Below are 6077 nucleotides of genomic sequence, written 5' to 3' on the forward strand. Positions count from 1 at the left end.
TGAAGTTTTGCTTATGCATAGATAATAACGACTGCACTTTTTACCGACGTAATGTTTACTATTTTGTGATTGGTTATTGATGAAAAGCGCAGATTGACGCGGGAGAATGTTGTTTTGTTATTGGCTGTTGAGTAAAATGATCAATGGCAAAGCGATATTCTTCGCGCGCCTTTCTCTGCTGGTAGAGAAGACTTTGAGTATTCTAGAGAAGAGTCGGATCCTAACCCTGAAACGTTTCGGACGTGTGTAGTAGTTCCGATGGAAACGATAAGTTGCCGGATCTAGCGGTTTCATACATCGAAAGTGTGGTAAAGTGACGGCAATATTATTCCGATTTGCGTGTAGAAATTTCGGAATTTTTAAGTGAATTTTGTGACGAGAAAAGATATATATTCCGCGTGGCGTATTGAGCAGGTCGGTGGCTAAAAACTGTGACTGCATTAGGTACCGACAGACTTAATATTTGGCGAGCATTCTCAATCAAAAACAATCAGTATTTTTGTAGCTATTACGTTTTCGGGAAATGCAACACCATAATTTAGCTAACGTGAGTGAGAGGGATTGTGAGTGACAGGTGAACAAGTATCACTGCTAAGCCAGTGACTGTGTTAAGACTAAGTTCCAGAATATATTAATTGAGGACAAAATTTCCAACCTTTCATTTCGTGTGAAAACTTTCTCCCGAAACGTAGATTAGTGACTTTAATTGCAGCCTGGTTCACGTCGAAGTACAGTAGGTTTCGCTCGGCTTTCCTACTGATGATATGCTGAGACAATGTTCACAGGTAGGTGCAGGTCCGTCGCAAATAGACGGAAAGAACGGCGCCGCCGCAGAGTGACAAAGTGTGTTTTGTTTCGTGTACTCAATTCTAGAAACAGTGCTAACATATTTGGGTCAGATTTACAAGGGGCATTCAAAAAGCAATGCAACACATTTATTTTCTGAAAGCAGGTCAGTTTTATTCAGAATTCCATATTATTCCCCATTCATTTGGCTACAAAACCCTATTTTTCAGCATAATCTCCATACACTGTGTTGATGTCACCTTACCGAAAAGGCCCGTACGCCCGTGTGGAGTGACTGTTTTAGTGGCCCCTGGAGCCGACGCCTCGCTCCGTCAGTAACTTCCCCGACATCCACTCCTGTGGAGTGCATCCTTCATTGGGCCAAACTGATAGACGTCGGAAGGTGCGAGGACTGGCCTTTAGGTCAGGTGAGGAAGAACAGTCCGGTGAAAATTTGCGAGCTGCTCTCGGCGGCGCAGAATTGACAGGCTTTGTGTCGTTATGGAGAAGAAGTTGTTTGCATCTGTATTGACAAACTACACCGAAATCATTTCTTTAGTCTCCTGAGCATAGCAGAGCTGACTGCAGCCAGTCGGCTGCTAGTTGGCTCAGTTTGACGTCGTTGCAGTGATGACAGATGCTTCGTCCGGTGGCTCGGTACGGTTTTGCTCACTGCCAGGTCTTCGTATACATTCTGCAAATGCCTATGAATATCTGTGTTGCTCTCGTTTTCTGCCAAAAGCAAACCAATTACAGCTCTCTGTTTGGAACCCACCTCCTTATGTACACCATTTTGAATGCTATGTATAGTGCTACCACGTATTGGAACTTCATGAAACTATAGGGGCTGAAGCAGGTCCACAACGTCCCACAACAAATTTCACATTTTTGCAACCAAAATTTGTTGAGAAAGAAATTTGTTCCATTACTTACCGAACAGCCCTCGCATTTGATTTGTCCGACCTCTATGTTTTCCATATCAGTGTTTCGATGCCTCACACTAGTATTACTGACTTTTGCAGTAAGTATGAAAAACTGAACCGGGCTTAGTGTAATGTGTGCTTCAATCATAGTCTTTAGCTCTTCCTGAGGGACACGCAGCCACGATTTTCTCGTGCAGTACTTGAGTAAGTTGCTCAGTAACTGCAAAGATGGAAACACAGAAACCGTTTCTGCAAGTTAATGGGCATCATCATTCATCACTCTAAAGAAGCCATCGGGTGGTTTATATCTGTGTAAAGCAACAGTAAATCCACAAACTGTCACGGATTCTTTTCCTCTTTCTCATATGGAGGAAGTGATAGACAGGGACAGAGCACATACTCATTTCCCGCTGGACGAGCAGTCCAGGCAATACTATGGAACTGGAACAAAGCTAAGTGAGTGTTCATATATATACTTACTTACTTATCGCGAATGGACCCAGAAGGATCACGCAAAGCTTTCTGACGTCGTTTCTTCCATACTTCTTTCACTCGTTCTCCATGTTTTCTTTTTCTTTCTTCTGTCCATTTTGTTCCTGGTCTCTTTAGTGCTTCCTTCTCCGACAATACAATCCACTTTTCCACCTTATTTCTAAAAGTTTTTCTATCTTTGACATCTTTAAGTTCAATATTTGCTTTTTGTAAATCTAATTTTACTTGGCTAATCCATGGTGTTGTTGATTTGACGTTTTCTATGTAAGTGAGAATTCTGTTGGTGAGTCGTGTGGGGGGAAGTCTAGTGACATGTCCATAAAATTTTAATCTTCGCCTTCTTATGTCTGCTGCCAGGTTTGATATAGTTTCTGTGGTTCTTCTTGATTGTATCCGGTATCCTTCTTCTGTTAATTTTGGACCTAAAATCTTTCTCATAATTTTGCGTTCTTCTTTTAGTATTTTTTCTAAATCACATTTTGTGTGGAGTGTGAGCGTTTCACTAGCATATAGTGCTGCTGGCTTAATTACTGCGCAGTAGTGTCTGATTTTTGTGTTCGAGGAGATGCATTTTTTATTGTATATTTCATGTGTCATACCATATGCTCTCTTCATTTTCTGTTGTCTGATCTTCTGTGCAACTTTCTATCCTCCGGTTGGCTCCAAAATTTCACCTAGGTATTTAAAATGTTTGACTCTATTTATTTTTCCATATTTTGTGTTCAAACTGTGTATATGGAATTTCGTACAGAAAAATTCTGTCTTTTGAAACGAAATTTGTAAACCTACTTTATCCGCGCATTCCTTAAGGATCTCTATTTGTTTGGTGGCGATTTCTTCATCATCTGCAAGTATGGCCAAGTCGTCCGCGAATGCTAAACAAGATATCTCCACGTTGTCTTTGGTTCTACCAAGTATAAAGGCACATTTGCATGCCGTGCGTGAGTTTCCTCGGAAACGCGAGATATTAATTAAATAAATAATCAGTGACAAATAAATAAAGCCTATGGCACACAACTGCAGCGCTGTGTCGCTGATAAAACAAAAGCAGAATTACGTTACTCGTATGTTTGATTTAGGTGTGGTCTTGGATAAGTGGTGCGGGAAGCACGTATATTTTATTGTCTGGCACACCGCCATATTTCATGTTATAGAAAATTACTGCGAGTTGCAATCATACTAGGCACTCGATTCTGAAAAGAATTTATATTTATAAAAGTAAGTAGGATTATGAACTGTAGGCTTATTCATTGAATATATCTGATTTAACTAACTGTGTAATTTTTATGTTTAGTAGACAGTCACCTCTGTACGACGTATTGACATGGCTGGCAAATTATTCTAATATTGAGATTTAGATTTGAGTCCGCACCTACCGCAGCAGTCTTTGGAAACGATGTAAATACGAAGTCCGATTATTTGTCTTATTTCACGGTCAACTACGAATAACATTACATTTACGAAAAAGCCATTGTCAAGCGTCTGATACCGAATAATTAAACGTCACGCAAATATTAAGTACAACCAATCACTATCATACAATAATACATAATTAATATTTTATTTTATTTTATTTTATTAATTTTATATTGGCGACCGTGACAGGACTTGTTATTTTGTCATTTGTTACATTGTTCTCTTTGTTTCATGTGAAAAATCAACTTTCTGATTCTGGACGTGAATGTATGAGAAATAACAAAGATCTGAAGATATTTGCCAATTATAAAATTTTGCGGGAAGACGCAATGAAGCTTCCAGCAAAATAAGGTAAGACGCAGCATCTTTGCATTGGCAGGCTTGACCAGACGCATAATTCAGTGTATTAGCTCTTCAGTAGATTCTGTAGTATTTCTTTCGCGCGTAGCAGTTTTCAGTGATAAATTTCATTCTCAGTACTTTTCCTTAAACAATAACTTCTGCAACAATACCAATACACGAGTGTACAATATGGCCGACTTCTGTACTATACGTTGTAACATGGACAGCAGCCATTAACAATAATCCCATATTCAGTTTACATTTTTAAATTAACAAACAGCCATTGTTGCTACGAGCGATTCATGCTCAACTGCATTTTATTTTAAAACCAGTGTCAAACATTAATTTCTTGAAATATATATCACGTGTGGCATGGTCATAACTAGAAAACAATACGCAAAGATGGAACAGCAAAGACATACTATTCAGACGCAATCCGACTCGGACGAGAGACAAATGTTAGAAAATGACTTTACGACAGCAACCGGTAGTGACGATTCATCAAATATTGACGCAAGTGTTAACGGAAATTTTGACAATAGGCCGTCCACCACAAAAATTTCAAAGTCTCAGTCAGAGCCCATGTTAATACATGACGTCACGTCTAATGACGCGGCGGGGGCAGAGACCTTGCAAACAGTAAACATTGCCAACATGTTACAAATGCTAATGAAACAGAACGCGGAAAACATGGCAACCTTAAAGACACAAAATGACGAAATTAAATCTGACCTCATAGCAATCAAGGCATGTAATGACACTTTGTGTAAACGTGTGGAACTTATAGACGCCACACTGACCAAACAGATGACTGAACTCAGTACGAAATTTTCCAAGCTTAATACGAGACAAGAAAAGACTACAAATGACGTAGCACTTTTACAGACACAATTAAAAAACCTTAATGTCACGTGTGAAGCTCTTACTGAACAAATTCAAACATATCCTTCAGTACACGACAACCTTGAAAAACGAATTACTGACGTGCAGAATAAATTTGACGATGTTGAACAACACCTGACTGACATCTTACAATCTGATGCCACAGCTCATTTTCAAAATATTAATAAAGAATTTCATGATTGGGTAGAGAACAAAGACAAACATTTTGATAGATGCATACGTGAAAATTTACCAACAATTGTGCACGACTCCGTAGCGGAATACATCACTAATAACAAACAGCTGATTAGTGATGCAGTACAATCCGTCACTGCACCCATGAGACAATTCACCGATCAACCACAGTCTGAATGTAACGAAAATATCAGTCAAAATGTACAGTTCAGAAACCAATATACATACGAGTGTGACGCACACATACCGCACACAACATACACACAAGAACAAAACACACCACGACAACAACACATACCACAACGTGCAAACACAAACACAAGCTATTATCATGGTAAACTACAGCAACATTATCGTAATTACTCGCCAGCTGAGCATTGCAGTAATTACAGTGGAACAAATCCATATCATAATGCAAAGGAAGAAGAAAGCTTAATAAAACACAGGCAATTTCAGGCTTTTATCCCAGAAAAACGAACCATTCATCCGGTGATTTTTCTTAAATCTTTTAGTAACGCATTTCCACGCACTTGGAGTGACCGGAAAAAGATTTCATATATTGTCGGTTACATCCAAGGCGATGCAGCTGTCTGGGCATACAGTCAAGCTGACGTATGTACCACGTACAGTGAGTTTGAGCGTGCTTTTCTGAACAAATTCTGGTCGCAATCCGTCCAGGAGCGACTCAGAAGACAAATTTTAGAACCTGAAACTTTTAACAGTAAAAATGGTAACTTACGCAGATATTTTGAAAAATACTTGAACATGGGACATTTTTTAGACGAACCAGTCGCAACGCGTGATATACTCCGAGCGTTGAAGGCCAAATTGCCTTTCAACATTAAGGAAAAACTTCTACATATCCCGGATGACGATTCAGATTATTTTTTAACAGCTTTAGATTCGGTTGACATGTTACTTGAAGATCAGCGCTTCGCGCGGCAAAACAGCAGCCACAATGTTTACACTAGTGGTATGCAAAACATGCAGGCTTGCCAACACAATTCTGGCGCGCCCACAGTTGGATACGCGGTACAGCAA

Source organism: Schistocerca americana, chromosome 7, assembly GCF_021461395.2.
Source record: "Schistocerca americana isolate TAMUIC-IGC-003095 chromosome 7, iqSchAmer2.1, whole genome shotgun sequence".
Lineage (NCBI taxonomy): Eukaryota > Metazoa > Arthropoda > Insecta > Orthoptera > Acrididae > Schistocerca > Schistocerca americana.